Here is a 27088-nt window from a genome sequence, read left to right on the forward strand (position 1 = left end):
GGACTGAGGCCTTCTAAATCCTGACCTAAGTTTTCTGAAAAACTAAATATTGATTAAAAAATTACAAAAAACAAAATGATGCTATATACTGTTTAGCAACAACGCCAAAAGGGGTCCCATCTTGAAAGGTTAAAACCCCAAAGGGGTTCACGTCCCTAATGTGTGAATTAATTATTTATCTCAAGAGTTGTCCCTTTACCCTTACTGAGAGGTTATTGTTATCTAGTTGAAGCAAATGGAAAGGACAATGTCTGTGCAAATTCTGCAAATGTTGTGATATTTGTCAGTCAGAGCAAAAATTAAATACAGGTAAATGGTTTTGAAATCGAATGACGCACCATTATACTGGTTAGTTTAATTGGCATATTTAAATGCTGTAAATAAATGATCAATTTGGCTATCAAGCACCTTTCATCTGCACCAGATGATCATATAGCTTCCAGTACAGTAGCATTCAGTTTATTTTGGTAAGCCACAAGCTTAGTTTTTAATACAAAATGGTTGTTGCAATTGTGAATCACTTTAAATTGTAATATGGCCCTTACAGCAATGTAGTAGTGAGTCTCTTGGGTAGGGACTACCCCAGTGGTTCCAGCTCGAGACCCAAAAGAGAAATTAGACGTTTGCCCGGGACCAAAAATAGTGAAAATAGCAGATCACCTGCACACAACGAGTCACTTTGTGCCGCATTGCGAGCTTGTAGATCGGCAATTTTTCACTATTTCTTAATCTCTTTTCTTTCTTTTTTTGTATGGAATGTCTTAGATGTGTTTGTTTTAAAATGTATAAACATTCTATTTAATATTTTTATTCTCATAAATATATATTTTGATATATATATATATAATTTGAAAAAAAAAAAAAAAAATATATATATATATATATATATATATACTGTATTATATAATTTTATGTATGAAAGGAAAATAGGATGTCTACTCGAGTCGTAAAAATTGTTCCGTGACCTACAAATGGGTCCAGAGTCCAGACCCACACTGGACTCACTACTAGCCAGTTCAAAAAGGTGCTGCAGAAACACATGCACAATGCAATGGAATTTAAATGCATGAAGTAGTAGACCACACCACAACTAGGGGATGGGACGATATGAAAATGTCATACCACGATTATTGTGACCAAAGAAATCACGATTTACGATATTATCACGAATAATTAAAATCCATTATCCTGGGGTGGAGCATTTGTCAAAAAATAGCAGATCTACAAGCTCACAACGTGACGCGTTGTGAGCTTGTAGATCGGCTATTTTTTGGCAAAGACATTTCATTTGATAGAGAGTGAAAAAAAGACTGTATCAAGTACATATATTATAAGTACCTTTGGGTTTAAGTGGTACCGGATATGCAGCTCGGCAAATAATAGGTGAATTGAGCCCAGTGCATGACGGAGGACGATATCACGATAAATAAAATCTCCGCGATATGATTATCATGAGTGTTTTTTATCACGATAAACGATAATATCACGTATCGTCCCATCCCTAACCACAACTAGACTCAAGTGGTGCAGCTACATCAGCATTGTCATTCTCAAACCCTCAATTTAACCAAAGTTGAACCCTATATACTTCATGGAAGGTTGTCTATATTTGGTCCCCTGCTTTTTCCAAACATCTATTTTCAGCAACTGTTCACCTATTTTTTTGCTAAAAGTTCATCTATTATGCCCAGAATAGGAACACTAGTCTAGAGTTCATGTGGTTAACCTTTGAAATGGATGCTCCATGTGTAATGGAGCAGTGGTTACCAAACATTTCAGGTCGTGACCCAAAAGAGAAATTGCCCGGGACCCAGACTAGTGAAAATAGCTCATTGAGCATGTAGATCAACTATTTTCACTAATTCTTAAACATTTGTTTTCGAATTTATAGAATTTATTATTTAATCATTGGAATTTCTTTTTTAATCATCAAAATCTTTGCTTTTTGGGGGAATATTTTTGGAAAATGTTTTGAAATAATCAAAAACAAAATTATGTAGGAAATAAAAAATTAAGGGACCCAGCATAAAAAACGTGTCCACAAATGGGTCCCGACCCAGTGTAACTGAGGATTTCATTTGAAGCCGAAAAGTCAGGCGAGAGTTCTTCTGACAGGGGGAGGGGGCTCCACTAAGAGCGTCTCTTCCTGACATCCACACAGTGGTGGGGGGAGGGTTTGAAAACACTCACCAAGCCCTCTTCCTGAGCAGCAATGGGCATAAATGTGATGGATCCTTATTCCTTCCACTGACTTATAATCATTTTTTTGTGAAACTAAACTTTATATTCTAGAATTTCATGTCATTCATGTGATGCGACAAATTTTCATGGGTCACGACTAGGGCATTAACGACTTGTGATTTTTGCAAGTCGACTCGACTCAGTAAAAAGTTGAGTTGAAGTCCACTTTATCATTTGATGACGTCATCACATCACACACGACCCCCCAAATATTTTGGGGGGGGGGGGTCCACAGATGATTAACGTAATGTGAGACATTGTTTTCTCACAAAAAAACAAACCAACATAACGTTTAAGTGTATAGAGGAGGGTATCTGCACATTTCTAAAGTGCCAATTTAAGGACTTTTATACCTCTAAAATGACAAATTAAATAACAAAAATTATTGTCAAATATATAGAGGCATAAATTGTGAGAATAGCATGTAGATCTGCTATTTTCACAATAGAACGTTTTTTTTTTCTTTCGACTTTCTCTGGTGGGAGTCGACTTGTGTAATGAAGTCGACTGCGTCGACTTGTCGACTTTTTCGTTAATGCCCTAGAAGTAAAAATCCCATCATTTAGGAATATATATATATATATTTAATATATATAAAAACAAACAATTAAAAAAAAAATCCATAGATAAAAAATATATAATAAGAAGTATTGAAAATAGCCGATCTACAAGCTCACAAGGCAGCGTGAAGTTTTGGGTCCCGGGCAAACATTTAAATCTCTTTTGGGTCTCGAGCTGAAAAGTTTAGGAACCACTGCGTTTGACTGTAAAATACACACACACAACTCACTTTTCTATTAGCCTTATGTGTTTTTCTCGTCTGCACTGAGATGGACCTGCTGCTCTGAGGAAGCCAAAGTAATTGTGTCATAACACATGATGAGGTGGCAATAGGCACATTTGCAAGTAAGTAATTACAGTAGCATGATAAGAGGAAGTTGAGAGAAAATGTGACAGTAGATTCGTGAAATGCTGAATATTGTTCTTTGGCCCGTAAACATCATGAGAATACCAAAGTCATATCAGACAGCCAGTTCTATCCACAATTAATTACACATCTGGCTGTGGGGAAAATCTATTCATAGTCCGATTCCTCTGCAGTGCTTTTACAGAAAATCTGTACTTGACAAACAGGGAAAGGGGCACGGTAAGCCAATATCGTTTCCTAGGTTCAATTGACTCTATGCTGTTGATCCAAAACAATGAGCACTTGTACTCTGTAAAACACACACTCATATAATTATCCTTCCCCTTGTGAAAAAGAAAGAAAAAAAAACACACATACACCACCTCCCACTTCTCTGATTGGTGATAACTTGTTGTGCAAACAGCAAATGATAAACCTGGAAACAGGTTTTTCAGGAAAAGAGGATTTAAGTGTTGGCATAGGTCTTAATGAGAACATGCCACAAGCTTACCGTGTTTCCAAAAAGCTCAAAAACACGAGTTTTAGGCAGGCCCTACCTGCTTGTTGTATATAACCAAACACTGGAAACAAACAATCCTAACCCCTTCATTGTTCCTCCTTCTGCTGGATCACATCAGAGCAACCTGGGTTATATCTCAACATATCCCGATCCATTTGTAGGCTTAAACATTCTGCAAAGCCCTAAAAGCCATGATGCATTATCTTGTTAGCATGCATGTGTCTGCCCATTAATTCCCAAGACAGGAATTCCCCCAACCCAACATAGTGCATTTAATACCGTTATCACACTGACTGTGTGTGCAGCCATTACCCCCACTCTACTAGTGGGAGAAGAGTGGCAAATCTCGCAAGCAAGCCCTCCCAACGACATATTTGCCCTGCTACAAGCACACATGGTTTCAGTTAGGGTCTGTACCTATAAACAGTTGGCCGTGGCAGCTTATTGGTCAGGAAGTGCAATGTTGACGGCAAGTCAAGACAGGCACAAGCTGCTAATGAATGATATACACACAGTACACCCTCCACCATCAGCTACAACAACACACTTTAGCCGTTAGAAGGTGTTTAGAGGGCAACAGAGAAGTGATTCTGGACTCGTCGTGCGTCCTTGATGAACCCACGCCTCTTGAAGCAAGCAGCCACCTGAGAAAGTTGTCATTCATATTCTGCTGAGACGTGAGCATACGTTACGTACGAGATTCAGTGACATAAATACCACAGTGTTGTATCGTGTGTTCAGAGGATGATTTCTGCCCAAGTCCACAGTTTATTTATCTGTCGATGCGGCCCAAAGTGGCGAGACTGGCGACTGGGTTCAGAATTTCATTGAGAAATTCAATTTCGAAGCTACCAAACTAGCAAGTAGAATATTATGGATTTGACAATCACAAAGAAAGTTTACCAGTATTTGGCTTGTGGCTAACAATTTCAAGCCCAGTGTTAAGTTGATAAGTAAGTGTAACATGGGAGGCATAAAACAGACAACGCCACTAAGAATGAAGAAATGCTACTATGAAGAAGCACGTTTTGTCATCTCTAAAGACTAATAAATCAACAACACCAACATGACCAATAGTGAACAACACCCCACTTGTCATTATTAACAACATCTGTGCACTAGTAAGAGCAATTATATGTGACGATCCGAGTGAAAGACAAACAAATAACACGAACATACATAAGCAGCTCGACCAACTTCACAGAGGGTGTGTAAATCACTCAGCATGTTCCTTGTAACAGGTTCAGTGCAACAGCATGCATGGTTCCGGTGTGTGTGTATGTCTATGTTGCAATCACTGGCCTTGGCTAACAAACAAAATGTGCAACCTTAAAAAACAGGCCCAACCAATGTAATAAAAGCATAATGTCTACAAGTCCATCCTGCTGTCATAGATAAACAGAAAACAGAACAGAGCAGCAAACAACACAGCATGGTAGAAATTAGGTCACACTGGGTTAAAGGCTGCTGAACTAATACACATATTATGAATATGAAGAACAAAGTGCTCTTGGAGCTGTCATATTGTACGTTAGGAAACCTTTGCAATGAACCAGATGCACCCTCCTGCCTGAAACGTCACTCACAACTGTCACAACAACATCTAATTCATGCACCATATGCTTGGATTTGTATACACAAAGCTCACGTTATATAGTTAGTTATGCATCAAGTCGACCGTTGGCTCAACTAGAAGACTAGCCTCATTAATGTACTTTTGCAGAGCAGCACAACTCCCCAAAAAGTTCCCTCTGTCTAGTCTGTGTTTAGGCCTAGGAGAGGGGCCTATTTACATTACCATGGAGTGGATAGACTGCTTCATACGGTTCTGTGACAACTGCTTCAACTACACGAGCGTAAACACATTAACTGATGTCAAGGCGACTGGTAGACAAACAAATCGCACCAAAATGGTAACTTTTATCGGAAACGTCGTCACTTATAATTATGTTACCAGCACAATGCAATCACAGACGGTGGTGTGTATGTGTCTGTGTAGTACTAGTAGCCACAGTCAACTTATTAAAAGAAGGAAAGTAAATAACTTCTTGATGAACAAATGTCTCCGTTTTGAACATAAAAACACTTGGTACAGAGTCGGAGCGGTGTGAAATCGGGACGTTTTTTAGAAGTCGAAACTTTGTGGGGACGACGGTTTGCGGAGCTCTTGCTGCTGCTCAATGGAAAATGTAGCCTACACGGGCTACAAAACATGTAGCCCTACGTCATGTTAAAATAAAGAACTCATTGCTAACGAAAAAACTCACACTCATATCAAAACTATTAAGTTAAAACGGGTGTATTTTGGGCTGGTTTGTTATAAGCGCTTTATAAACTAAACAAACACAACAGCCGCTTTGCAAAAAAACACCCCAGCTGCTCGCTCTCTCTCGGCTCAAGCTCGCTTTGCAGACAAATAGTTTTCCACACCTGAAAAGCCGACAGACAACAAAGTTTTTCCTCGCCTTTTCCTCCTCCGACTGTTTTCTCTTCTTGGACAGGATTGACTTCTTCTTGTCGCATAAAAATCCTCCACCGAGCCGGGGGGTTCGATGTGGAGGACTTTTGTGGAAAAGGTAAAACTTTTGTGAACTTATTATTATCCCCCGCCGGGGCCTGTGTGTGAACTTGTGAAGCGAAAGCCTTCTTACCGTCTTTCTCCAGTGCTGCCTGCCGCTCCCCGGGTCTCCACCTTCTCAACACCCAGAGACAGCCGCCACCGAGTGTCCGCTCCGCGGGGCCGTTGCTGGTGCTGAGAGAAGAGGCGGAGGAGGAGGAGGACGGAGAGGTTCGAACGACCGAGGCCTGCCTGGGCTTAGCCTGCCTGGGCCTCCCTTTCCTTCCCTTTCCCCGTCCGTCCGTCTGTCGTCCTCGGATACGTAGGTTAGGTAGTAGGGGGGCCGGAGGGGGGGACGACACTTGCACCACCGCAACCCCCCGCCGTTCGAGCAGCAAACTCTGGGGAAAAAAAGTTTTGACAGCTCCTCTTCTCTCCCCCCTCTCGCTACTCTCCTCGTCGCCACCACCCCCTCTGCCTTTTTCTTTTCTGCTTTTCTCACTTCCACTGTTCAGATACGAATCAAAATACTGTCACAGAATATGGCGGCGGCATAAGCGAGCGCCTATCGCGAGACTTTTCTTTCCCTTTTTGTTTTTTTCAAACGAAGGTGAAGAGAGGAAGTGTGTTTGCAAAGAAAGTGAACTTTTTTTTTGCAGAGATAAAATCCTCGTTGTTCATTTAACTTGACTTGTCTTAACCCCTAACAAAGGTCCATTTGTTTTGTACACCCAGTGGATGCATACAGTAGGCCTAATTAGGATTTTACTGTGTACAGCAAAAGTCCAGGCCAGGGGGGAGTTCCAGGGGGTCCCCCAGCTAGGAACCAAATTAATGGACCCTTATGGGTATGTAATTCAGAGTGTACAAGTGGAACCAAATGGACCCTTAGGTCGGGGGATTAAAGTATAATTTGATTTAAATCAAATTATACTTTAATCCCCGACCCCCCCTTATGGGTATGTAACTCAGTTTGTACTCTCTCAGAGTTAAATTAACATAGATTTTACAATATAAATTGGGGTACCAGAAATTGAAATGCCATTAAATGGGGGTTTGTAGCCTAATGAATGTCAAACCAAATTAAAATGGTTGAGAATCACTGCTAGAGCCGTAAAAATCTTCGCTTATGGGGGTCACTGGCATATCTTTTCAAATGGGGGTCCACAGGCTAATAAGTGTCAATTTGGGGGTCCTTGACATGAAAAGGTTTTTAGAACCTCTGTAGGGAAAGTCAGTCAATCTTAATGGAAACTATGAAACGGACTGGAGCGAGAAAATCAAACCAAGTTTGAAGTGAGCTATTGTGTGTGTGTGTCAGTGTGTGTGTGTGTGTGTGTGTGTGTGTGTGTGTGTGTGCGCGCGTGCATGCATGCATGCGCACGCGCGTGTGCGTGTATGTGTGCGTAGTCGCACGCCCATAGTTTAGTATTGTTTTCTGCATTCAACAATATGATGCTTTATTCAAACATAATTCTGAATCATATGTTTTCCTATATTTTTTGTGTTATCCTTTTACCCCGAATGTCTGACTGTACCTTGTGCTGTTTACATTTCTGCCTAATAAAGTATTCCATCAATTAATGTGTTTTAGGTTGAATATTCTGGAGGATGACTGACAGGAAAGAAAAGAGCGAGAAATGTGAGGCAACAGGTGACTGAGTAAAGAGGTGAGGTGATATGGATTTCTGGATTTGAACCCAATACATTATACACTTTACCTAGCTTATCCAATTAGCCCTATTCACGGCCCGCCCACTCAGCATCCCCCTGGTGCTGAAGTCACGTTTTTGAAGGGTAAAACCCTGCTAAAAGCCCATAGAGTTAACACAGAAATCACAAATTTAATGCAATTTCCGAATAGTACAGTATAAAATACGGCTAGCATGATCAAGAACACAAGATAGTAAAAGGCGCAGAGCATTATAATTTACTTTACCGTTCAAAATAATGATTTGTTGGCTTTAAGTCCAGCTATTTCTGTTATAGTTTCCCCTTCTAAACTGACGTCAGCACCAGGAAGTTGCTGAGAAATTTGCTGAGTGGGCGGGCCGGGAATAGGGCTTATAGCACACCACCCACTTAATTTTGAAGGGTCTAGAAGAGCAGGGGTTTTCAAAGTGGGTGACGGGGCACCGTGGGGTGCCGCGACGGCAGTCCAGGGGTGCCGTGAGATCATTTGATAATATTTGTATTAATTTGGACACTTGAAAAAATATTTAGTGTCATTTTAAACTTGAAGTACAAAGTTATTTTCAGTCAGTTCTAACCAAAATGGCTATTATCTCAATGTTTTCCTCGCAACATAATCACTAAAATATTGTCACTGTCGGGCAGAAAACTTGTATCTCCAAGTTGTGTACGTCTTTTGGTAAAGCAAAGCCCTGCTTCATTATACAAGACTAGTGAAAACAGCCGATCTACTAGCACACAATGCCTCGCGATGCGAGGCGTTGTGTGCTTGTAGAGCTGCTGTTTTCACTAGTTTAGTACATTTTCTAGATGATAAATACAAAACGAACGGTTTTGGACCTACAAGGTTTCCACCCGACAACGACAATATGCTATAAATAGTGCTGTGAGTGAAAATCATAATGTAGGGGTGCCTCGGATTAAAAAAAATATTCATGGGGTGCCCTGAGACGAAAAAGTTTGGGAACACCTGGTCTAGAGATGCACTACTAGAATCTTTATTGCCACATCACAGGGTTACAGTTATAAAGAAGTGGGTGAAAATAGATTATTTTTTGTTTAATTTCATTACAGGCATTTGCTTTGCATTGCATACATTTTCTCTCCACTTTGGTTGTTTCCATTTCCCCATGTGTAGACCTACTCCCTGTCACTGCCAACCCCCCCATCACTGTTGCCAGATTTTGCGAGAGAAATAAGCAACCAGGTCTATGAAAACAAAACCAAAATAACCCTGCAAGCCAAATGACGTCATGATGACGTTATGATAACGTCCTCCAGTGACTCCGGTGACGTTCAGAACTATGCCAGATCACAGCCCAAATGGGGATGTCTTGACGTCATTACCAGGACGTCATATGGACTATAGATTATTGTTATTGTTGTGGGCTCGCCGAAGGCGAGAACACTATGTTATCCTCATTATTTATGAGTGAGTTCCGCCGCATATTTCTGCCGCAGACAGTTGGCATTTCTGCCGCAAACAGTTGGCCCTTAGCCAATGAGGTGTAATTGATGTGTGGAAAATCTGGGAGTGGTGTTAGCTGGGGTATTGGTTGAGCTTCACATGACAATTAACACGTCACCTTTGGGAGGAAATATATAATGTGTTCTGCCGTATATTTTTGCCACATATTCCTAATATGTCTATATGATATGATGTGATGTCACAATGACATCAAACAAGAGTTTAAAATAAGTACTGTTTCAAATCTGCCTGTTCAAAGGCGTGTGCCACCTATTTTTAGTGTTAATATTTATTTGAGTCTTGGAGTTCGAGAGTCATGGTTTCCAGTTCCCACCTGATGTCATGTGGGAGTCCAGACTGCTCCAGACCGTGCTGAATAACTGCCAGCTTGCATAACGTCTTCAGACTAGGACTCAAGTCTAAGATAAAAAGGCCATCAGTGCAATTTCCAAAGATACGATCTCCCAGCATGCAACAGCTGCCACCAGTCATCCTTAGAGTGCCTTCCCGCTTGGGCTTCACCTCCTTCCAGGAGAAGGTCTCTGGACTGAATTTCCACATATCTTTTAAGTTATCATCATCATCATCAACATCATAATTACTGCCACCAAATATGTACAGCTCTCCATTGTAGTTAAAGGCTGAATGACCGGTGCGTCCCTCTGGGAGAAGCTGTGCTGAAGTCGGGTTCAGCCAGCAGTTGGTCTCTGTGTCAAATACACTGATGGTGTCGTTGTAGCCCTCATTCCCAAAGCCCCCAAATATATACATCTTTGTCCCAATGATAGTGGCAGAGTGACACCATGAAGCAGGTGGAGGAGTTCCTCTGGTGTTAATTAAAGACCAGACCATTGTGGTGGTGTCCAACTTGTAGATGTCATTATTCCTTCCAGTCAGCTGGGTCCATCCTCCATGGATAAACATAACCTTCTGCAACACACAGGCTGAATGGTACTCCCTTCCCGTTGGAACAGTCCCAGAAACCCTGGGTCTGAACCATCTGTGGGCGTCGACATCAAATGCATAAAGAACGTTGCAGCAACCTGTGTTGTTAGTCCAACCTCCCCACATGTAGACGGTATCTTCAACCAGCACAGCAGTGTGGGTCGAGCGCAGGGAAGTGCAGGGAACTTCAACGGGAGGTTCTCCTCTTCGTGTTGCCACTGGGGGCAGCGTCCTCCATCTCAAAGACACTGTGTTGAAGACGTAGACACTGATGTGATCCTCTCGAGGTTCTTCATCGTAACGTCCAAATGAGTACAGCTTGTTCCCCACAGTCACTGCAGGACCAGCAATACCTCTCAGATTCACCGTCCAGAGAAACATTTGACACAGCAGCAACACCACGAATAAGAACTGATCCTTAGCTTCTTCCTTTGAAAAACTAGACCAGGTCAACCTGGTTGTGCCAGACCCCCTGTCTGTCATCATCATTTATGACATCATGCCTTTTGTAGGCATGTCATCATCATGTCATCATCATATATACCCTTTATATAGAAAAGGGACAGACCGACATTTGCTTATGTAGGCCTACCCATTTCATGGGTCTGGCAATAATGTGCTTTTATAACGTGCTCCACCATTTATATAGCATTCCAGTCTATGAGGTCAGTCGTCTATGACGTCAGTATTGTGACATCATTAATAACCATATTTGGGCAAAGTTTCATCCCAAGCCGGCCTAGACAGATGGATGCAATTATTACTTGAGCCAGCAGAGTGTGCAAGTACTGGGTTCTGGGTTTCTGTCGTTTCCTGTGTCGGTGTTTATGTCATCCAATGGGAAAACCCCTGTTTTTGTTCACACCCGTAGCCAATCAGGGACCAGCATTCTTGGTGACGTCACCATCAAGTGCAACCTGATATATAAACTAGAAATACTGTTCCTACGAAACAGTGTGGGCTCGCTGCTCCCTCATTGGCTAAAGTGATGTCACCAAGAACGCTGATCCTCATTGGCTAAGGGCCCTGCCTTTGTACTCTCGGTCATTTATTTGAGGAGAACTTGACTGATATTATATAAATAATGTGAACTAGAAATACTGTTCCTATGAAACAGTGTGGGCTCGCTCGCTGACTATATTCTGCAGCGTGCTAACTGCCATGTGAACCAATACTCCAGCTAACACCACTCCCAGATTTTCCACACCTCATTGGCTAAGGGCCCTGCCTTTGTAACGTCTGCGACGGAACTCACTATATATAAACTAGACCAGGTCAACCTGGTTGTGCCAGACCCCCTGTCTGTCATCATCATTTATGACATCATGCCTTTTGTAGGCATGTCATCATCATGTCATCATCATATATACCCTTTATATAGAAAACCCGGACAGACCGACATTTGCTTATGTAGGCCTACCCATTTCATGGGTCTGGCAATAATGAAGATAACATACTGGTCTCGCCTTTCACCAGGGACCAGCGTTATTGGTGATGTCACCACCAACAAGAGCGACCTGATATACGTAAATAACAAGGTGCAACGTGCAAGTTGGCACCTGGACTGAGTACCAACTTACTCACCCTCATACACACAGACAGCACTGATCGCAGTACACAACAACTCTAAAGTATATTAATGACAGTTCAATGTTGAAAATGAGTGTTATTCCCCTTTAACCTCAGTAAAACTATGCCCAACCCTAAACTTATTGTGGGCTCGCCTGAAAGGCGAGAACACTATGTTATCTTCATTATTTATTTATCAAGTACCGCCACGACAGTACAAAGGCAGGGCCCTTAGCCAATGAGGTGCAATTGAGGTGCGGAAAATCTGGGAGTGGTGTTAGCTGGAGTATTGGTTGAGCTTCACATGACAGTTAGCACGCTGCAGAATATAGTCCCGAGCGAGCCCACACTGTTTCGTAGGAACAGTATTTCTAGTTTGTAATGTTAGTTGAAATATGAGCATGTAAGGTTATATTCTGGGACATATCTGACTAGTTATGATATTTATCTGGCCTCGATCGGACCCTCTCTGATTTATGTTGGTTGAAATCAGGTGATATTCTAGGCCAGATCTGACTAGTCATGGTTTGACTTGATCTGGCCCCAATCGAAACGTCACTGATTGGTCCAGGTCCTGACCGTGCTTGCTGAGAAGCAACTAGGCCACAAGAGTACTTCAAACCTATATGCAACATGTTGTGAGCCTGTAGATCTGCTATTTGGTCGATTTTCGTCGAACCAACACAAATCGGGTACGCAGCTCCCTGGCACAAAACATTTGTATATGGGCGTGAGGGACAAATAGCCTACATATTAATTTGGGGGTCCATGACATGAAAATATTTGAACAATAGTAAAAAATAAATACATTTGGAAGCAAGCCAAAATAAGCAAGTACACTTTCGAAACAAGCCCAAAGAACTGCAACCCGCAACTACCAATATTTACAAGCAAAAAACTAAGCATAAAGTTGCTTATAATAAGCAGGCATGGCTCCCCACCCCCACAACCCCCCACTGCAGATCTGGGTAGGGTATAGCCCACCATGTGTCCAGCCACTTCTGCCCACCTGACAGCGCAGCCGTAGTGTGTAGAGAGGTCGTCTGGTCTGGTCAGGTCACCGGTTCGTCTCCCGGTCACCAGTCACCTCACCACTTCGTCTCCGGGTCCACCCAGCATGAGCAAAACCAGGCATGTGCACACATAGACATCAAAGGGGGCTTGAGCCCCCGCCCTTTTATCTGTCTGTAAAAAGTGCCCTCTCCAGACCAAGAATGTAGTTTTTACTTTGGTGAAAGAAAAGCAAATGCTCTCTTTTCCATGGCATACCTGAAGGCAGCATTCAAGAGAATTGCCTATAGCTGTCCAAACTCTGCTGAACTTGAATGCAGCATCTTATGTTGAAAGAATTGCCCTCTCTGTGTAGAAATCCATGCCGCTACGCCACATCTCCAGTATTCACTTGATTATGCTTCAGCGTGGCATCAAGCACCGAAAATTGCCGACCTCCAAGCTTACTGCGACTCGTTGTGAGCTTGGAGGTCTGCTATTTTCGATATTTTCACCAAAAGGCCCTTTTAGAAATTTCAGCCCCTGCCTCTCTAAGATTCTCTGCACGTCCCTGAGCAAAACACTCAACCCCCACCGTGAACAGAGGCTGGCTCGCAAGGCTCTGCTCACCCAGAGCACTCATCATGACCATCTGAGCAGCCATCAGCTGGGTGAAGCTGGAACTGAATTTCCCCTGTTGAATTAATAAAGTATTCGGGGGCCCCAGGGATATTTTGGTTCAGATTCTCACAAATTCGCCAAATTTGGCACAGATGTTGTCCATAACATACTTAATCATTTTAAGATGGGTGCCAAGATGGGCACCCCATGGTACTGCCATAATTGAGCAATGCAATTGGTGTCCCATTAACTTTACATTACAGGGAAAAAAAGCAAAAAAATAATCTGCTTTAAGTAGCATACTAGGGGTTTTCCATGATTCTGAATCCATTGCAAGCATCCGTTTTGCACAAAAAACATTCCTTGGGCTAAAAAACTGCTCTACAAGACTATGGTTTAGTGATGAAAAGTGATGAGTCATCACTTTTAACACTTTCGTGGTGGCCGTTTTAGCCCAATGAATGTTTTTTTTATGCAAAACGGATGTTTGCAATGGATTCAGAATCAGGAAAACCCCCTAGTTTGACCAGTTATATGCTACTTAAAGCAGATTATTTTTTTTGCTTTTTTTTCCTGTAATGTAAAGTTAATGGGACACCAATTGCATTGCTCAATTATGGCAGTACCATGGGGTGCCCATCTTGGCACCCATCTTAAAATGATTAAGTATGTTATGGACAACATCTGTGCCAAATTTGGCACCAAACGGTCCTTTTATTGCCCTGGGGCCACAGACTAAAGGACAATACTTTAATTTCACCGGAGACGTAGAGGGTAACATGCACATAGGTTCATGCTGACTCCTTGCAAGTAAACATTTCAACGCTTTGTTTGCTCTGTGGTAATGTTTGCTTCGAGCTTGGAACTTCAAACATATAGCTTGAAATAGTGTATAATGTTCAATAAAGGTCATGGATCAGATTGGTAGTCTGTGCAAACTGATACAAGGTGTTTCGATCAATGTGTCTGTCATGTAGAGTCAGTGAGGAGGGGTTTTTACTGGGGTCCCTCAGGGGTCTGTACATGGTGGTCCCCTCCCTTTTACCCTCTATATCAAATCTCTTTGCTGAAAATAGTCAACCTACAAGCTTGCAATGCATTGCAATGCAACACGCACATCATGAGCAGCATGTGGATCAGCTATCTTCGTGGAACGTTTGATTACTTTCCCCAAAGGTTCGTCTATGTCATGACATGACCAGAAATAGGGACGCTGTGGTTGTTCATAATGGCTGAATGGCTCATTCATTAGTAATCAGTGGCCAGTTAACAAACTGCCTGTCATTAACCCATTTAGGCCTAGAATTATTGAATGCTTCATATGTTCAAATCTTTGAACATATGTATTTTTAAAGCGAACGTTTGTAACTCCAATTTTGCTTCTGGGGGGGTCCCTGGAACTCAGTATTTTGAGATGGGGGGTCCGTGGCCAAATAAATATCAGTTTGGGGGTCCTTGACATGAAAAACGTTTGAGAACCACTGACATAGTAGTCTCTCAAGAACAGACTAACTGAGCTCCAGTTAAGTGAAAAGGACCTTTTCTTTGACGATGGCTGGCCAGATTGCTGACATAGAAACATAGGTTTTTCAAAAAACCTTAGAAGGATTCAAAAGACGCTTATAGAATTGGGTCAAAATTCTAATTTTCACGATTTTTATATATATTAAATAGCAGATCTACAAGCTCGCAGCGTGGCACTCGGTGCCGCGCTGTGAGCTTGTATATCTGCTGTTTTTCAATAGTTAAAGCATAAAATAATGATACACAATAATGTGTACCCGTTCTAAATTGGTTTAACAAACCGCCTGTCATTAATTAAGAGCTATTTAATGTAGAGGTGAGCAAACCCATTAAAGAGCAACAACCCACACCTCCAGCATGGCCAGCTGTGAGAGAACGGAGCCAACACCCTCTATGTCACCATGCATCACCATCTGTATGTAAACTTTCCAAACACATTTTAACCAGAGTGTCAACAAACGTGTGCGTCTTCATATAAGGCAGCATATGGATTCCACCACAAAGTGGATGGGTTGGCGAGTTTCAGGGTGTAAAAATGGATGATTTTTTCAGCCTATAGATTCCTGCAATATAAGCGGTCAAAATTTGGTGGAATGCATTTGCCTGAGTCAAGTGGCAAAATTCAGTAAGTGTCTTGAAGATCACGTGGGGTGCACATTTGCACAATCAATAATACTTCATAAAATATTGTAATATGATATCCTGACCCTTTTAACCAGGCAGGAGGGTCCTGGAATTGCAGCCACACACCATCTATCTATAAATGCATGGAATGTGTGTGTGTGTGTGTGTGTGTGTGTGTGTGTGTGTGTGTGTGTGTGTGTGTGTGTGTGTGTGTGTGTGTGTGTGTGTGTGTGTGTGTGTGTGTGTGTGTGTGTGTGTGTGTGTGTGTGTGTGTGTGTGTGTGTGTGTGTGTGTGTGTGTGTGTGTGTGTGCGTGCGTGCGTGCATGCGCGTATGTGTACGTGTGTGTGTGTGCGTGTACTGTATGTAGCTGTCTCGCGCATAAGTCCATAACTCAAGCACCGTATTCCACTGATTGACTTCAAACTTGGGCTGTGTATCGCTGAGGACCCGAGAGTGTGTTGTGCCAAGTGGGAATTTGGTCGGTCCAGTGGTTGTCCAGAACCAAAAATCTAAAAGTCTCTGTATCTGTTTGTTTCTCTGTCTGTCTGTCTGTCTGTCTGTCTGTCTGTGTCTCATTTGCCCGCCAAGAATGAGACCGGTACACTGCAAACTGTACAGGAAAATAGCTTCTCCTACCGCACAAATGCACAAAACCTTCTTTAATATTGTGAGCTTGTAGCAGTTTGGATTCCTGGGGGCAGGGTTTGCCAACCAGTCCCGTCCGTACCTTCCCAAATCACGCGCCATAGACTGACCTCCAGGAACTGCAATAATGAGTATTGCATTAAGTAGGCTACTCACTGACAACGGATACAACAGGTACTCTGATAACGGGTGCAACAGGTGTGCATTACTAGCAGGGCACCATTCCCAACGGGCATCGTTCCCAACGGGCATCGTTCCCAGCGGGCATCGTTCCCAACGGCCATCGTCCCCAACAGGCATCGTTCCCAACGAGGGCGGGCATCGGCTTATTTTCAAATGACTCATTTGTAATAGTTAATTTATGACTTTCTATGAAGAATTTTGGTGCCACATGGTTTAAAGCATTGTGACAATGTTGTATCACCAAGAATTCAACATTGTGGGGAAGCAAACCACAAAAAAAACAAAGAGATTGACAGGCCAGAAGCCTCTCTCTGGACTGGAGCCACATTTGGACCACATGAAAATGTTGAAAAGTACATTTTTAAAACAGGACTTCTTCTACTTGTAACGGAGTATTTCTGCATTGCAGTATTGATACTTTTACTTATAAGTAAAGCATGTGAGTACTTTTCCCACCCCTGCCAATGAGGATGTTTGGCCGAGTGTCTTGTTGTCATGGTGGCCCACCCTGACTTCTCCACAGAAGACACTTTGATCTCCTGAGCAGCTTGGTGGTTCATGTCAATGTTTTGAATAACTGTCTCTCAGCAGATTATGCAAATGAAGCGGTTCGACTCTGTTTTGTATTTGCATGAAGAACATACACAGGGCCAGGGCCCAGGGGCGTCACAAGGGGTAGGAAAGTGGGACTGAGTTACGAGGGCCCAAGGTGGTGGAGGGGCCTTAATTATTTTATACTTTAGCTATTGAAAAATAGCAGATATGCAACGGTGCCGCGCTGTGAGCTTGTATATCTGCTATTTTTGAAAAGCCGTGAAAATGTGTGCAAATCTTTGAATATATGTATTTTTCAAGCGGACATTTGTAACTCAAATTTTGCTTCTGGGGGGTCCCTGGAACTAAATATTTTGAGATGCGGGTCCGTGGCCAAATACATACCATTTTGGGAGTCCTTCACATGAAAAGGTTTGAGCTCCAGTGACATCGAAACATAGATTGTCCAAAAAACCGCAGAAGGATTTGAAATATTCAAAGATTTTCATGATTTTTCAAAAATAGCAGATCTACAAGCTATATCTGTTTTTTCAATAGTTAAAGCACGGGGGCCCTACAGTGAATCCTTGTACCCGGGGCCCAGAATTTGGTGAGACACCCCTGCACACGGGTACACATACTGTACACACAAATATACATGCACCAAACACAGAGGTCCTTCAGAAGTCTACTGTTTACGCTTTTCTGGTTGCTCAAGCCCCGCGTCCTATTAGCCGACACATGCTTTTGTTTTAAATTGGACATTTTAGTTTGTCTGCATGTGAGGACGCCATAAACAGGTGTCCCATTTAATCCTTTGTGTATATTTCTTTTACGACTTAATTGACGTGGCCCAAGTCCTCTGCTCGGGCCGCATTAACCCACACATGGGGCGAGTGAGAAAAACAGACGCTTGTGGGAGCACTCATGAAGAAAGAGGACCGACGCATTTGTTCTTCAGCGAACTGGGTGGAAACATATGGCGTCTCGTGTGTCTGCGTAATGCAGTGACTCACACACAGTCACTCACTTGCGCACACACACACACACACACACACACACACACACACACACACACACACACACACACACACACACACACACACAGAAATTGTGGCCCCTGCTATCTTCACATACCTTGACCCCCCGACCCCTGAGGTTTGAAGCCAAGGAGAGCCAAAATCCCCCTTCAAAACGGGGAGAGACAACGGACAGCACAGTTCAGGCTCTCTTATCCTTTCACTGGCCAGTCCTTTAACAAAGTATTCAGTAGTACATTTAACAATGGCTTCTACACATGGAGGGGGGTGAGGGTGGGGTGCATGGTTCTGCTGGGGGTGGGGTGGGGTGGTTGGGCTTGGGGGGGGGGGGGGGGGGGTAATATGTGGCAGGGCAGTGAATCAGCAAAAAAAAAAAAAAAAAGAAAAGGGAGAAGAGTGAAACATTCCCAAGAATTTCCAATGACTTAACCTTGTGTCGAATGTGGCCGTATTTTATTTGTTCTCCGGTTTAGGGCTAATTCTTCAAGGCGGTTGCCGGCTTGTGGAATTAGCCCTAAACCGGTGCTTGGGTTGTCGGTGAGCTCTCTCTCTCACACACACACACACACACCAATCCATCATGTCCTGCTGCACATGCTGTACTAAGGCATATAGATTACAGGAGTGACACCTTGGAAAAGAGTGCAACATGTGCACATAGCAGCAGCCTGTTACAAGGCAAACATGTAAAACACACACACACACACACACACACACACACACACACACACACACACACACACACACACACACACACACACACACACACACACACACACACACACACACACACACACACACTCCCTCTAGTCTAGAGATGCATGTGCACTACTGTGCAACTTGTCTTGCACCACAAGCTGAGGCCCTTAGGCTTCTTGGGAAATAAAGGCCGGCCACCCACATTCTTCACAGTGAGAGGGGCTGTTTTCTCACGGTCTGAGGACGGTCGGCTGTGGGTCAGCACTTTGGATTTAGCTCTGGCCACAGTTTTGGCCGCATGGGCCTCCAGCCATTGTTCTGCTCTTAAGCAAACCTATGGTCTGGCCAGTGCAGTGGTCACTGGGCCAAGTGGAGCAGGTACTGTAGACCAGTGGTTCTCAACCTTTTCAGGCCGCGACCCAAAAATAATCATATTTTAACTGGGGACCCCCCCCCCCCCCCCACACACACACACACACACACACACACCCTGACGAGCACTAAGAGTTGAGGCATTACATTTTGTATGACACGGTTCTATTGTGAAAATAGCAGATCTACATGCTCACAACGCCTCGCGTTGCGAGGCGTTGTGACCATGTAGATCGGCTATTTTCAAAATGTTTGCCTCTAATATTTGACAATTTGACCAATGTTTAATTTGTCATTTTAGAAATTTAGAGGTATTAAAAAGTCCTTAAATTGTCACTTTAGAAATGTGCAGGCAGATACCCTCAATACACTTAAACGTTATGTTGGTTTGTTTACTGTTGAGCGAGAGAGAGAGAGAGAGAGAGAGAGAGAGAGAGAGAGAGAGAGAGAGAGAGAGAGAGAGAGAGAGAGAGAGGTGGTGGTGGTGGTGGTGGTGGTGGTGGTGGTGGTGGTGGTGGTGGTGGTGGGTGGATTGGAAGGTGGGGTCATTCTGGTGGTGGTGCTGTATAATATTGTGCAGGGGTGCCATTTGGGCAGGGACGTGCAGAGAACGTTAGATAGGCAGGGGCTGAAATTTCGAAAAGAGCCTCCAAGCTCACAACGCGTCACGGCTATTTTCGGTGCTTGATACCACACTGAACTAAGCATATAATCAAGTGAATGCTGGAGATGTGGCGTACAGCATGGATTTCTACACAGAGAGTGCAATTCTTTCAACATAAGATGCTGCATTCAAGTTCAGGAGAGTTTGGACAAGGCAATTCTCTTGAATGCTGCCTTCAGGTATGGCATGGAAAGAGGGCATTTGCATTTCTTTCACCACAGTAAAAACTGCATTCATGGTCTGGAGAGGAATGTGTGCACGTGCCTGCATTTGGGTCATCAGGAGATGGCAATTGCCACCCCTTAAGGTGGTTGCACACTGCACTGCGTGTTTTCGTTGCGTTTTGGAAAACCGAAATCCAGAGGCCAGGGAGAGAGGAAAGAGAGAGAGAGCAAGGCAGTCCGTGGCGACACTGCGAAAATCGGATAAAATCAACCCTGGTCCGAAAATAAATACGAAACCGGCGGCAGTGTGCAAACGTGATTGACATAAGTGAGGTTGATTTTTTTATTCACGCACTCCGAAATTCACTCCGATATTCGGCCTGAAAAACGCAGCAGTGTGCAAAGACCTTTAGTGTTCACATTTAAGTACCATAAATAATAATAATACTTTATGCATAATTGCATATTATCCCAACGATTAATCTGATGCATCTACACGTGATGTGTTATCATTTAGATAAGCATTCATTTATTAACCACTTTCAACTTGGCATCCCTATTTTGGGAATGTCATTATAGGCCAAACATTTTCTCTTTTCGCCGCCAAACAAAATAGTGAAAATAATTGATCTACAAGCTCTCAACGTGTTGCTTGCCGACGCGTTGAGAGCTTGTAGATCCACTATACTACGCGTTGAGAGCTTGTAGATCCACTATTTAGAAATGGGGCTAATGGTGGGAGTGTTCTGATGAGGATGGTGGTTTCATATTGTTTTGTTTAAATAAATAAAAATCAGCACATACAAGCTCACAAAGTGTTGCATCACGATCCGTTGTGACCTTGTAGATCTGCTATTTGTAAATAGCTGATGTATGTACACCGGTATATACGGTTAGAATGGTTAACCCCCAGGGGGTTCCCGGACCCCACTTTGATAACCTTGGACATAGAGAACTGCACTGCACACTACAGTCGTATTATATAGTGCTTACTTGTGGTGGTGACATGGAACAGATGAGTAGCCAGAAAGAGAGGAACGGTACAAAACGAAGGAAAAAATTAAACTATTCTCACAAGGAACATCACTATCTTTACAGCTACACATAATTCTTCACGTGTTCACAGGCTAATACAAACTTCCCAAACCTTTCCGCGCCAAGGACCCTCAAATAGCCAGAGCCTCTGGCTGTAGCCCTCCTATTGCAAAATGGCTTTTAGGAAAAATAGCAGATTAACGAGTTGTAGAACAGTGGTTCTCAACCTGTGGGTCGGGACCCCCAGGGGGGTCCCCAAATGATTTGGGGTTGTTTTCCCACTCAACAGTAAACAAACCAACCTAAAGTTTAAGTGTATAGAGGGTGATAATTTAAGGACTTTTTAATACCTCTAAAATGACAAATTAAACATTGGCCAAATTGTCAAATATTAGAGGCAGAAATTGTGAAAATAGCTGATCTTCTATTTTCACAATAGAACTGTGTTATACAAAATGTAATGCCTCAACTCTTAGTGCTCGTCAGGGTGGTGGGGGGGTCCCCAGTTAAAATATCATTATTTTGGGGGTCGCGGCCTGAAAAGGTTGAGAACCACTGTTGTAGAAGAGCTTGTAAAATGTTTTAAAATGTATGAAAAGGTTTGACAATAATAACATGCGTAACAGTTGAAAGTATTGTGATTAAACGGGCAAAATAATAATCATATGAATAGGTGAATACTTTTTCCCTTTCCTTTCCTATTGACCCTGCTCTGGCAGCCCCCACTTGGAAAAGCTGTGGGATAATGAGTTTACGGGCAACAGGGAGTCATGCAGCCTACAGGATGAGAATGGGAGTCATTGTTGCCATTACCCAGGCGTGTTGCTGATGAGATATTTGATTAGATATTAAAATACTGACTGTAAAGAAAATAAAAAATAAATCCATTGAGGTGTGTATATGGTTTTAATTAACAGATCTCTATGGGTCTCTTTGTTTTTTTTGTTTCCTACATTTAGGTTTATTCATTATTATTATTCAAAATATAAAATTCATTCCAAAAAAAGCATTCCCAAAAAAGCTATTATTTTCATGTTTTTAAAAACAACATTCAAAGATTTTTTTGTTGTTTAAGATGTTTAAGAAGTAGCCAATCTACAATCTACTGTTTTCACTAGTTTGGGTCCCGGGCAAACATCTAATTCTCTTTTGAGTCACAAGTTAAAAAGTTTGGGAACCACTGCTCTACAAAATACGATTTTATTGACTGATCTGTTTTGGTAGCAGTACCAGCCGTGTTGGAGGAAGGCAACAGGAATGTCAAAGTGCGAGGAGTGTGAGCACAATGTTGTGGGCCACAACTTGTGGCTGAAGACTGCCCTCAATAGCAGCCATGAGACAGTGAAACCTGTGGGAGTCAGTGGTGCAATGGCTAAGATCCAGATGTAGATCTTTTACTCTACGGTCAAACTGACACTCACTGGGTCAGCCCAGTGCTTTGGGCCATAGAGGAGGAATGGATAGACAGGTATATGATGGTGTTGTGGTGGAATTAACCACACATACTCATAGAGATGCAGCAGTTAATTGAACAAATCAATGATTAGAAATGTTTAGATCAGCAACATGGGTATAATGTCTTGTCTTTATACTGAGCAAATTAGCTTAGCAGAGCCAGTCTATTCAGTACTTGGTGTTGGTAATTTATAGTACACTTATGGTGTAAGCCTTGAGCAAGGCATTGAAGCCATAACCACCACTCCAAGCATAATGCTGGCACTCAATCTGAATGTGGGCAGTAGGGCACCCACGTGTCTTCACTATGAAAGGGCCTGTACAGGCCAATATGAACAGGAGGTTGTGTGGGAATTTAAGGACGGACTATATGTTCTATTCCTGTTACCATACAACTCCTCAAGTCATCTTTCTTGACTACTTCCCTAATGGTCCATATTATCTTACTCTAAATGTGGTAGTTGGAAACGTAACAGGTTCACCATTGAAAGCAATGGCTCCTATAGGGTGATGTACAAGAAGAGAAAAGAAGAGCAAGTTCTCAATCAATTTATCATCAGATCTCATGATAGATAGATAGATACCTTTATTATCCCAAGGGGGAAATTCAGTTGTCCAGTTGTAGCACAGCAGTATACAGTTATTTACAAAGTTACAGAGAAGTAAGAAAAAAATCACACCCGTGTGAACTGAGCGGTGGTTTACCCACCAACCCTGTACTGTACTGTACATATTCTGTGTTCTATATCTATGAATTCTATGTGTTCTAGATCTATGAATTCTGTCTCCCCCCCCCCCCCCGCCCCCCCCCCCCCCAGGCTAGTCTCAACAGCACCCTCTTAACCCCCCCCCCCCCCCCCCCCCTGTGTGTGTGTGTGTGTGTGTGTGTGTGTGTGTGTGTGTGTGTGTGCGCGCGCGCGCGCGTGTGTGTGTGTGTGTGTGTGTGTGTGTGTGTGTGTGTGTGTGTGTGTGTGCGCGCGCGCGCGTGTGTGTGTGTGTGTGTGTGTGTGTGTGTGTGTGTGTGTGTGTGTGCCTGGCCTGGCCTGGCCTGGCCTGAAAACAGCGCCCCTACCTTAACATGTGTGGTCATAAAAGGTACTGTAGGGCAGGCTACATACAGACAGACAGACAGACAGACAGACAGACACGGACGGAGACAGACATACCCACACACACGGCCACGTATAGGAGCGTTGTGACCACCGCTCAAAAAGATAGATAAGAGGAAATGATAACTGCATGGTGTAAAAGAATGGGTATTGGGTGAAATGATGTTGTGTGCCAGTCCTCAGCATTGCAGTTACATGAAGAGTTAAGATAGGGAAGACAGGATAGAGAGGAAAGGAACACAGAACAAGTCAAATAACAGGAAGTCAAATCAAATGTACAAAGTCCAATATACAGTACATAATTAAAAAGAAGACGTAGATAAGAAGAGGCACCACGGAAGGTGTCTCGTGCCGGTGTAAACATATCCAGCATATAAAAATATCAGCAGGTATATTAAAAATCAAACCTTGGTTCGAAGTAAAGCGGTGAACTGTTATTCTATGTGTTCTAGAGTTATGAACTCTGTGATCTGTACATTCTTTATATTCTGATGAATGAATGAATGATTTTATCTGGAGGGCCGAATTGTCATGTGAAGCTTGACCAATCCTCAAAGTATCCAATCATCAGACCGGGACGGACACTACACATTCTGGACGTACGGGACAGATAAAACCTGTTCATTCTGGACTGAAATGACCATATATGGACATGAGGTGACAGACATTTTGTTTTTGATAAAACCTGTTCATTCTGGACTGAAATGACCATACATGGACATGGGACACACATTTTGTTTTTGAAAAAACCTGTTCATTCTGGACTGAAATGACCATATATGGACATGGGACACACATTTTGTTTTTGAAAAAACCTGTTCATTCTGGACTGAAATGACCATATATGGACATGGGACACACATTTTGTTTTTGAAAAAACCTGTTCATTCTGGACTGAAATGACCATATATGGACATGGGACACACAAAGCCACTCCTTGGAAGCGGCTTTCACCGCTTCAAAAATAGATAAATCACGATTTCATGTCCATGCTTAAGTCCACACTTAAGCATCTGATATAAAAATCACAGTGTCATGCATGGTCAAATGAAGTAAAAATGAATGAATAAATACATAAATCCTCCAGCAGAGGAGGAGATACAAGGACAATGTTTTGAAAGCAGATTTTGAATTAGTTTTAATCATAGGCTTTCGAATACAATTTCAAACAAGTTTTTAAATGTTGACTAAATTGTCAGTATATTTAGTCATAGTTTTAGTCATCGTAGCTCCGTTTTTATTATGTTTTTATTCCGTTTTCGTCGGTGAAAAAATGCAGTCGACGAGTCAACAAAATCAACAGTGGTTTTGTGCAGCTTGCATCTCATCCATAACAGAGACAGCATGCAGGCAGCTTGAAAATGAACGGAGGAAGTGAGTTTATGATGCATCACTGAGGAGACTTTTAGAGGCAGGCAGGCATGCTACTGGGCTGGAGGAGTGACTTACTGTAGGGCAAATATGCAAATATGCTGTGGCTTAGGTTTTGAGTCAGGGGCTTAGAGAGTGAATGTTTCCATGTTGACCACAAAGGATGGAAGCAGTGTTGTTATGCACTTTGCCCTGAATCAGCAAACCTTTTGAAACATCTCCATGTGTCCACCCTTTATGAGGATCTTTTGCATCTGTGAACATGTACTGTACTGTACCTGTGCTTGTGTGTGCGTGTGTGCGTGTGTGCGTGTGTGTGTGTGTGTGTGTGCAGGGGCGTCGCAAGGGGTAGGAAAGTGGGACTGAGTTACTAGGGCCCATGGTGGAGGGGCCCTAGTAACTTTAGCTATTGAAAAATAGCAGATCTACAAGCTCACAGCGCGGCACCGAGTGCCGCGCTGCAAGCTTGTAGATCTGCTATTTTTGAAAAGTCGTGAAAATGTGTGCAAATCTTTGAATATGTATTTTTTAAGCGAACATTTGTAACTCAAATTTTGCTTCCCGGGGGGGGGGGGGGGGGGGGTCCCTGGAACTAAATATTTTGAGATGGGGGTCTGTGGCCAAATTCATATCATTTTGGGGGTCCTTCACATGAAAAAGTTTGAGCATCACTGACATGGAAACATGGGTTTCTTGCACACATTTTCACAATTTTTCAAAAATAGCAGATCTACAAGCTCGCAGCGCAGCACTCGGTGCCGCGCTGTGAGCTTGTATATCTGCTATTTTTCAATAGTTAACATTCATGGGGGGCCCGCAGTGAATCCTTGTACCCAGGGCCCAGAATTTGGTGTGACGCCCCTGTGTGTGTGTGTGTGTGTGTGTGTGTGTGTGTGTGTGTGAGGGTGTTTTTTTCTCTGCAGAGCACCGTAAGGCAGGAGGGAAACGTCTGTCTTCATGCATTGAAGGCCTCTCCAGCTCATAAAAACCTCTCTCTCTCAAACTTGTAGGAGTAACACCACCACCACAGGCCCGGCAGTTCACCCAGTTCGTTTGCCAGAACTGTCCGTGGCTGATGCCAGCTCTCAGCTTGCCTGCACTGGTCTGGTCTCCCTCGTCAATCTGCTCCCCTATAAAAATGATCTCCAACACACGCTTACTTGACACATCTTGTCCAATCTCATGACAGTAACAAATCATTGCTTCAAGTACTGCTGCATCCAGAAAGATGAGCAAAAAAGATAGATACCTTTATTATCCCAAGGGGGAAAATCAGTTGCCCAGAAGCAGCACTGCAGTATAAGGTTATTTACAAAGTTACAGAGAAGTAAGAAAAAGATAAAAGAAAAACAAGAACAGAGTACAGTAAAGAGCAAGGTACATCAACTCATCAAGAGAGGGAACGAGGGAAAGGAGGTATTGTGAGAAGAGAGGCATAGAGGTGTTTTGTTAGTGAGTCTGTAATAAGCACATGATGGGATTGACATTGAGAGGAACAGTTTGGTTTCTGATCTGTGTTCTTAAGAAATCTTGAAAATGTTTGGATAATTTGTACTGTATGACCACCTTGCTGCATATGACCTGCATTCATTATCTCCTTCACCGTCTTTTCTCTCGCTCTGCACTACATGTCATCTAATGAAGCAGAAATTATCTTAAAAAGATATATTTTTTAAATGTGTCACTTTCTTTATTCCTTGTTTGTCACTGTCACTGTCATCATGAGGGACATGTTAAAGCTGGTTGACAGTGAACACAACAAGTGCTCTGGTGACATCATGTGGCCAAGAGAAAAAGCAGGGTACTGGTGGGATTTGATTCACAAGGCAAGGGGGTTTGCCTTGGGATGTGTGTGGACCCCACAATAGGTGTGGTCTTAGGGTTTTTTAAACTTTTTCAGGACACAGACCCCACCCCAAGTTGGTTTTCAACTTTTCATTTAATCAGGGGGCCCCACACCAAATGATTCTGTGCTGCAAGATACTGTAATGTTGATGAAAAATAATACATTTACACAATAATACATGTCATCAAGAACTACAAACACTACATTTAGAGGCCATATTGTTTTCTTCAGGCCAATTTTGACACCAATGGATGGTGTCAGGACATTCCACATTTTGGTGGCAGAGCAGAAGAATGAAAACTTTCCCATGT

At 42.8% G+C, this 27088-nt stretch overlaps 1 protein-coding gene across 2 annotated transcripts in view; it reads right to left on the reverse strand.

Annotated features, from left to right (window-relative positions):
• The window catches only part of tab2 (TGF-beta activated kinase 1 (MAP3K7) binding protein 2), a 118420-nt gene extending 111662 nt beyond the window's left edge, over positions 1 to 6758 (reverse strand). For both annotated transcript variants that reach the window (XR_013962882.1, XM_080745364.1), the window contains exon 1: positions 6320 to 6758. The gene's annotated coding sequence lies outside the window, so the exon portion shown is untranslated. The remainder of the gene's footprint in view (positions 1 to 6319) is intronic.
• Positions 6759 to 27088: the final 20330 nt, after the last annotated feature.

Source organism: Nannobrachium achirus, assembly GCF_963921795.1.
Source record: "Nannobrachium achirus genome assembly, chromosome: 16".
Lineage (NCBI taxonomy): Eukaryota > Metazoa > Chordata > Actinopteri > Myctophiformes > Myctophidae > Nannobrachium > Nannobrachium achirus.